This window comes from Phyllostomus discolor, chromosome 4 (genome assembly GCF_004126475.2).
Source record: "Phyllostomus discolor isolate MPI-MPIP mPhyDis1 chromosome 4, mPhyDis1.pri.v3, whole genome shotgun sequence".
NCBI lineage: Eukaryota > Metazoa > Chordata > Mammalia > Chiroptera > Phyllostomidae > Phyllostomus > Phyllostomus discolor.
The window spans coordinates 106,819,217-106,825,216 of record NC_040906.2 but is presented as its reverse complement, the minus strand read 5'-3'; the positions used below and the strand labels follow the sequence as shown (position 1 = coordinate 106,825,216).

The 6,000-nt window shown below is 45.8% G+C and overlaps 1 pseudogene; it reads right to left on the bottom strand.

Annotated features, from left to right (window-relative positions):
- Nucleotides 1-1,434: 1,434 nt before the first annotated feature.
- LOC114494324 lies at nt 1,435-2,550 on the bottom strand (annotated as a pseudogene).
- Nucleotides 2,551-6,000: the final 3,450 nt, after the last annotated feature.

The following is a 6,000-nucleotide window of genomic DNA, read 5'->3' as shown; positions in this document are numbered from 1 at the left end:
TCTATTTTTAGAGCACATGCATGCATGTTAGGCAATGCAAAACAGAATCACAAAAGCAAAAAAAAAAAAAAAAAAAAAAAAACAAAGGAAAGAAAAAGAAAAAAAACCTAAGAAGTTAAATACATGTGTTTTCTTTTTTGTTTTACTGTTGTGCTTGATGTACATGAAGTAATGGCTATCAATTCATTTTACTGCATCTTCACTTGTATATTTGTTCTTAGGTTGCCTAAAACACTTGAATACAAATAAAATGCATGTAGCAAAAACAGTGCAAACAGACAGCAGGTACCTTTACAAACAGTGGGATGTGAGCCGCTTCTGCCCTTATCCAGAGTAAACAGGTCACGAGGGAAGGAGCACTCCTGCAGCTGCGCGGATGTGTGCGCACTGCGACTGAGTGCCCCGCAAATGCGGGCGCGGTTCCACAGCACGGTCCGCAGCCCCGTTTCTAGCACGGCCCTCTACCCACAGCAGCTCCGCCTGTAGCTGGAGCCAATTAGCCCTTCTGTTCCCCACCAGGACAAGCTAAGAGGTAGGCAGTGTTTTTTGCTTAGACATGGGAGCGATTTTAACACTGGCCCCTGAGAAACCACAATGTACCAGAAAATGCTATGTCAAACATTTATAACTGTATAGGAATCCCACATCCCCATACTGGTCACCTCAAGATGAAAGTGTAACTCCCTAATTGTCAACTGGCTCTACTCCCCTAATATTAAACAGAAAAAACACACAGGAAATAAAGAAAGTCAAATAGAAATAACATAAACCTGTCATAAATCATAAACAAAAAACTACTTGTGGGACAGAGTAACTGACAGATGGTATATTGTGTAAATTTTAGAATGAGGCAGACGAAAGTTGGAAGGCCAGTTAATTTTCTCCTCCTTCTCTGCTTCAGCTTCATCTCCTTGGGCACCCAATGTCCACGATGTCAAGTTGTCTCTCAGTAATAGCATTATTAGTGTGCTTCTTTGTATGACTCTTCACATAATGTACCAATTTCAGCACTGGCTTCATCAAAAGCTGTTTGCAAGAGAGCAGGCGTTCTCTGGGGAGTTCAGAATCTTGTAATAGAACAGTAAGAAGTTAAGGGGCAGACCCAATCTGATAGGATGTATTGGTTGCATTTCCTTTTTCCTGATTAAAAAAATTGTTTAGATTCATTCAATATATTTAATAAGTTTTATTATTGTACAAGGAAATCATCTCTTTATCTCAGGCTCGATAAATAGAGCACTCAGTCAAATCTTCACTGGGTTACATTTTCATTTCACATGGTGGTCTTTCATCAAAGCTTAATAAAAGACATAGCCATTTTTAAATGTTTCTATTCTAGAAAATACATGTGTGGCTCTTCAACAATTGTATATTATTTGTTATGACTATAATTTGGACTCATGAAATTTGGGGGGTGTACAGTGAACTTTATTGATGGTACATGACAAGGTAGGGCTTCTTAAGCCCCTCCCCTCCTCAGGGGGTCCAGGATGGAAACTGGAGGTCAGGATATTCTCAGTGCATTGGGGGATTGATCTGGGGCAAGGACTCCCCAGCAGCTGAGGGCCTCTCTTCCTGTTGTGGGGCTGATGGTCCAGGGGGCTCTTACTCCTTAGAGGCCATCTGGACCATGAGGTCCGCCACCCTCTTGTTATAGCCAAATTCATTGTCATACCAGGAAATGAGCTTGACAAAGTAGTCATTGAAGGCAATGCAAAACCCCAGCATCTAGGCGGAGGAGTGGGTGTCACTGTTGTGGTCACAGGAGACAACTGGTCCTCAGTATAGCCCAGGATGGCCTTGAGGGGGCCCTCTGACACCTGCTTCACCACCTCCTTGATGTCACTGTATTTGGCAGCTTTCTCCAGATGGCAGGTCAGATCCACAACTGACACATTGGGGGTGGGCACAAAGAAGGCCATGCCAGTGAGCTTCCTGTTCAGCTCAGGGGTGAACTTGCCCACAGCCTTGGCAGTGCCAGTGGAAGCAGGGATGATGTTTTGGGCAGCCCCTCAGCCATCACACCACAGCTTCCCAGAGGGGCCATCCCCGGTCTTCTGGGTGATAGTGATGGTGTAGACTGTGGTCATGAGTCCCTCCACGATGCTGGATGACTCATCCATGTATGACATGGATGACCTTGGCCAGGTGGCCAAGCAGTTGGTGGTGAAGGAGGCATTGCTGACAGTCCTCATGGAGTTATCATACTTGTCATGGTTCACACCCATCACAAACACGGGGGCATCCTCAGAAGGGGCAGAGATGATGACCTTCTTGGCTCCTCCCTTCAAGTGAGCCCCAGTCTTCTCCATGGTGGTGAAGACACCAGTGGACTCCACAACATACTCAGCACCAGCATCACTCCACTTGATATTGGCAGGATCTCTCTCCTGGAAGATGGAGACAGACTTTCCATTGATGACAAGCTTCCCATTCTCAGCATTGACTGTGCCTTTGAACTTGCCATGAGGACAATCATACTGGAATATGTAGACCATGTAGTCGTGGTCAATGAAGGGGTCATTGACCTCCTGGGTGGCAATAATAGCATGGACTAATAATGCCAAACATCCACTTTGCCAGAGAGAAAAGCAGTCCTGGTGACCAGGCGCCCAATACAGCCAAATCCATTTACTCCTACCTTCAGCACTGTGTCTCAGGGTTGAGGCTGGCACTGCGTGGGAAGATGCAGTTGTCTCTGGAACATCGGGAGTGGAGAGCCTACACTCATGAAATTTTAACTGGAAGCGTAGAAGTACCTCTTGAAAAATGAATATGCTTTCCTTGAGAGATAAGAGAAAGTTCATAATCCATCATATTTTCCAATTTTCTTGGTCCCCAGAAATTTTAGAACTAAAGGTGTGCGCAGTGATCTTATTATCTTGGGTTCTGTTATATTTATTAATACTTCTTCCCTAATTCGTTCTATATGATTCTGTTAATGGCAGTTTGATCATAAAAGTACAATGACACATACCCATTGCAAAAACTTAAGCGTCTCGGGGATGTGTGGTGTAGGACACAGAGGCTCATCCTGCAGCTGCGAGTCTGCTTTTCCAGAGGGAAGTGTGGCTGATCGCTGGAGAGAATATCCTTTCAGATAAGACACCCACACTCTCATAGCCCCTTCCTGCAGCCAGAAGTATTTTTGAAAGAATTTAAATCTTTAGCTTGCCTCTCTCAAAATACGAACAAAACGTATTTTTAAAACCTAGCAATAATTATGCTGCTTTCTCATTTTACTCCATTGTCTTTCATTCTATGGCGTACAAAAGATTTATTTCCCAATAAAATATCCTCTCTCCAGACTCTTTTGAGCTCTGTGCCCCACACTTTTTATTACCTCCCTGGCTAAATGCTCCCAGTGGCCTCCGGAGTCTCAGGCACAGCACGTCTCAGCTTGTTTCTCTTATTTCCTATTGCCAAGGCCAGAACCTGACTTTCTAAAACTCCTCAGAGGCTGGGGGAAAGGGAAGGGCACTTGGAAGGCAAAACAAGACAACACTTTCTCTGAGACACTCAGGTTTCCAGGGCCCCAGGTGACTCCTCTGTCAGCGACGCGGTGCAGCTGTGGTGCAGCTGTGGTGCAGCCAGTCACAGGGGTCAAGGCCCTGCCTGTCACCAGTGAGATCCAGCTCTATACAACCACACAGGCAACTTCAGGTTTCTACAGTGCTGTCTGTCATGTTAATTAGTAAATTACATGAATTCTGAAAAGGAAATCTCTGTTCTTAAGGAAAGGGAGTTAATCTAACCAACTTGTTTGTTAGCTGATGTCCTTAATGTATCACTTGCAAAGAAGAGGAAAGAAGCCTCTGAACTGATTTCTAAATCTTTACCCAACTCTTGGATAATGCACAAATCTTAGAATGATTTAACATCTTACACTCTCTCGAATTTATATTATTTTGGGGGGTATTTAATGATATATTATTTCTAAATCCCACAAGATCATCTCAGTTGTTTTATCAGTGGTGTGGTTTGGACGGCCCAAGGATTCACCACTCTTCCTTCACTTCTCACTTCATCCCAGACTTCCTATCTGGAGCTACTTTTCTTCTGCCTCCAGTGCATCTGTTAGAATTTTTTTCTAAAATCAGCTGCTGGTGAATGATTTTGATTTTGATTCATCTAAAAATGTTGTCCTCGTTCTTGAAAGATCTAGTCACTGAGTATAAAACCCCAGGCCCGCAGTTGTTTTCACAGGCCCCAGGAGAGCACGACACTATTTCCGGCTTCCGTCATCACTGCCAGAAGCCAGCAGTTAGTCTCATGTTCCCGTTTTGAAGATAATCTGCATTTTAACCCCCCTGGCTGCTTTTAAAATATTCTCTTTCTCTTACACATTCTGCTGTTTCACCAGGGTATATCTAGTGTTTTCCTTTTCATTTACAGTGCTTGGGGTATTTTGAGCTTCTTGAACAGGTGAGTTGGTGCGTCATCCATTCTGGAAGCTATTTTCAGAAGAGTTAAGCAGCAGCGTCAGTGCTCACGAAGCATCTTCAGCATCTTCGGTACCTGCCACTAGCATCTGGCTGGCTGGCTGTGCATAGGTTCAATGTTTAGTAGCGGGACAATGACCTATTACCCACTCATGGCTACCGTGGCTACAACAGTGCGATTCTGCACCTTCTAGCAAACAGTGACTGTACATGGCTGAGGGATATCTTACAGCAGGTTCTGCAGGCTGCGGGGATGGCTGGCTCCCAGCTCCCATTTGGGAGAAGGTGCTATAGATTAATGGCAACAAAATTGCCTTTCAGGTTAATGGCTGTTTCATTCCACGTTTGCCATGGGTGCCACTGTGAAGATCAGACAGAACACTGTGCCCCTGTTACTTTTGGGCAGTTTTATAGCATAAACGTGATCAAATTTTTGATTCCAGGATTCCATATTTGAGATGGGAAAATGCATTGAAGATCATACTTAAAGACAGCTCTTAACTTCAGGCCTTCCATGGGAACTGGGATCCAGAGATGCCTCTGGAGGTACGTGTACAAAAGGTCTCCTTGTACACAAGACTTCTTAACCAAGAGAACCCTACATCACCACCCTACTGTCAGGCTTAGGGATCATCTTTTGGTGGGATGGGAGATAATACTCAGACACAGGGGTAATGATATATTTATCAAGAATATTTTCTAACTGTCTGATCAGGATACATGGCAAGCCGATGTGTCCTTTCTGTTGAACCCATGCAGAGACCACGAGAAGGTGCCATACGGCCTCGATGACAGCAACCTGCTTTCCAGTGGAGCTCAGTGTGTTACCAGACAGGGACCTGGCCCTGAGTGCATCTGCCTAGGGCTGGCCAGCAGTGTGTGGGTCCTTGACTTCGCACAGGAAAGATTTCACAACAGGAATCCAGGTGACTATGAGGGTACGTTCATCAAAGCTAGGGACAGTGGGACAAGGAAGGGCTTGGCACAGAAGAAGCAACAAGAGAGCTGGGCTGCTTTGGTTCTTCTGAGATGTCATAGGAAAGAAATGAGCTGAGGCAGGGCTGCCCAAGCCCACTGGGAAGTCAGAGAAAAGGGCACCTTGGGGCAAAAGGTTTAGTGGGGGTTAGCCTGGGACTAGCCGATGCTGCCCATTACTCCCCTGGTTGCAAGTCCCTGGGGACCCTTAGAGTTTAGGAGATGTGTCCCTGTTGGGAAAGAAAGGGGAGAAGGGGAAGGCACAGGCATGCTGGGAGGGAGGGTGGAGGGTGGCAGGGGACAGGGAGAACGCAGGCTGGGTCCTTTGTCTTGAGGTTTTTCTCTCTCTCCTGCAGGCAGGAATCTTAGGAAAGGTCTCAGGAGAGAGTTTCAGCAGAATATTCATTGGTCCTCCAGGTGTGCTCTCTCAGGGTCGCAGGCTCCACTGATCAGTCAGCGCCAGGGTGTGGGGTCGTTAGTCATTGCAGCTGGTCCTGGCATCTCCCGCCTGGTGTTGCTGCCTTTCTGGGTATGGAGCTGAAACACAACTGAGGCCTAGGACGTTAACTCCAGGGTGGTGACC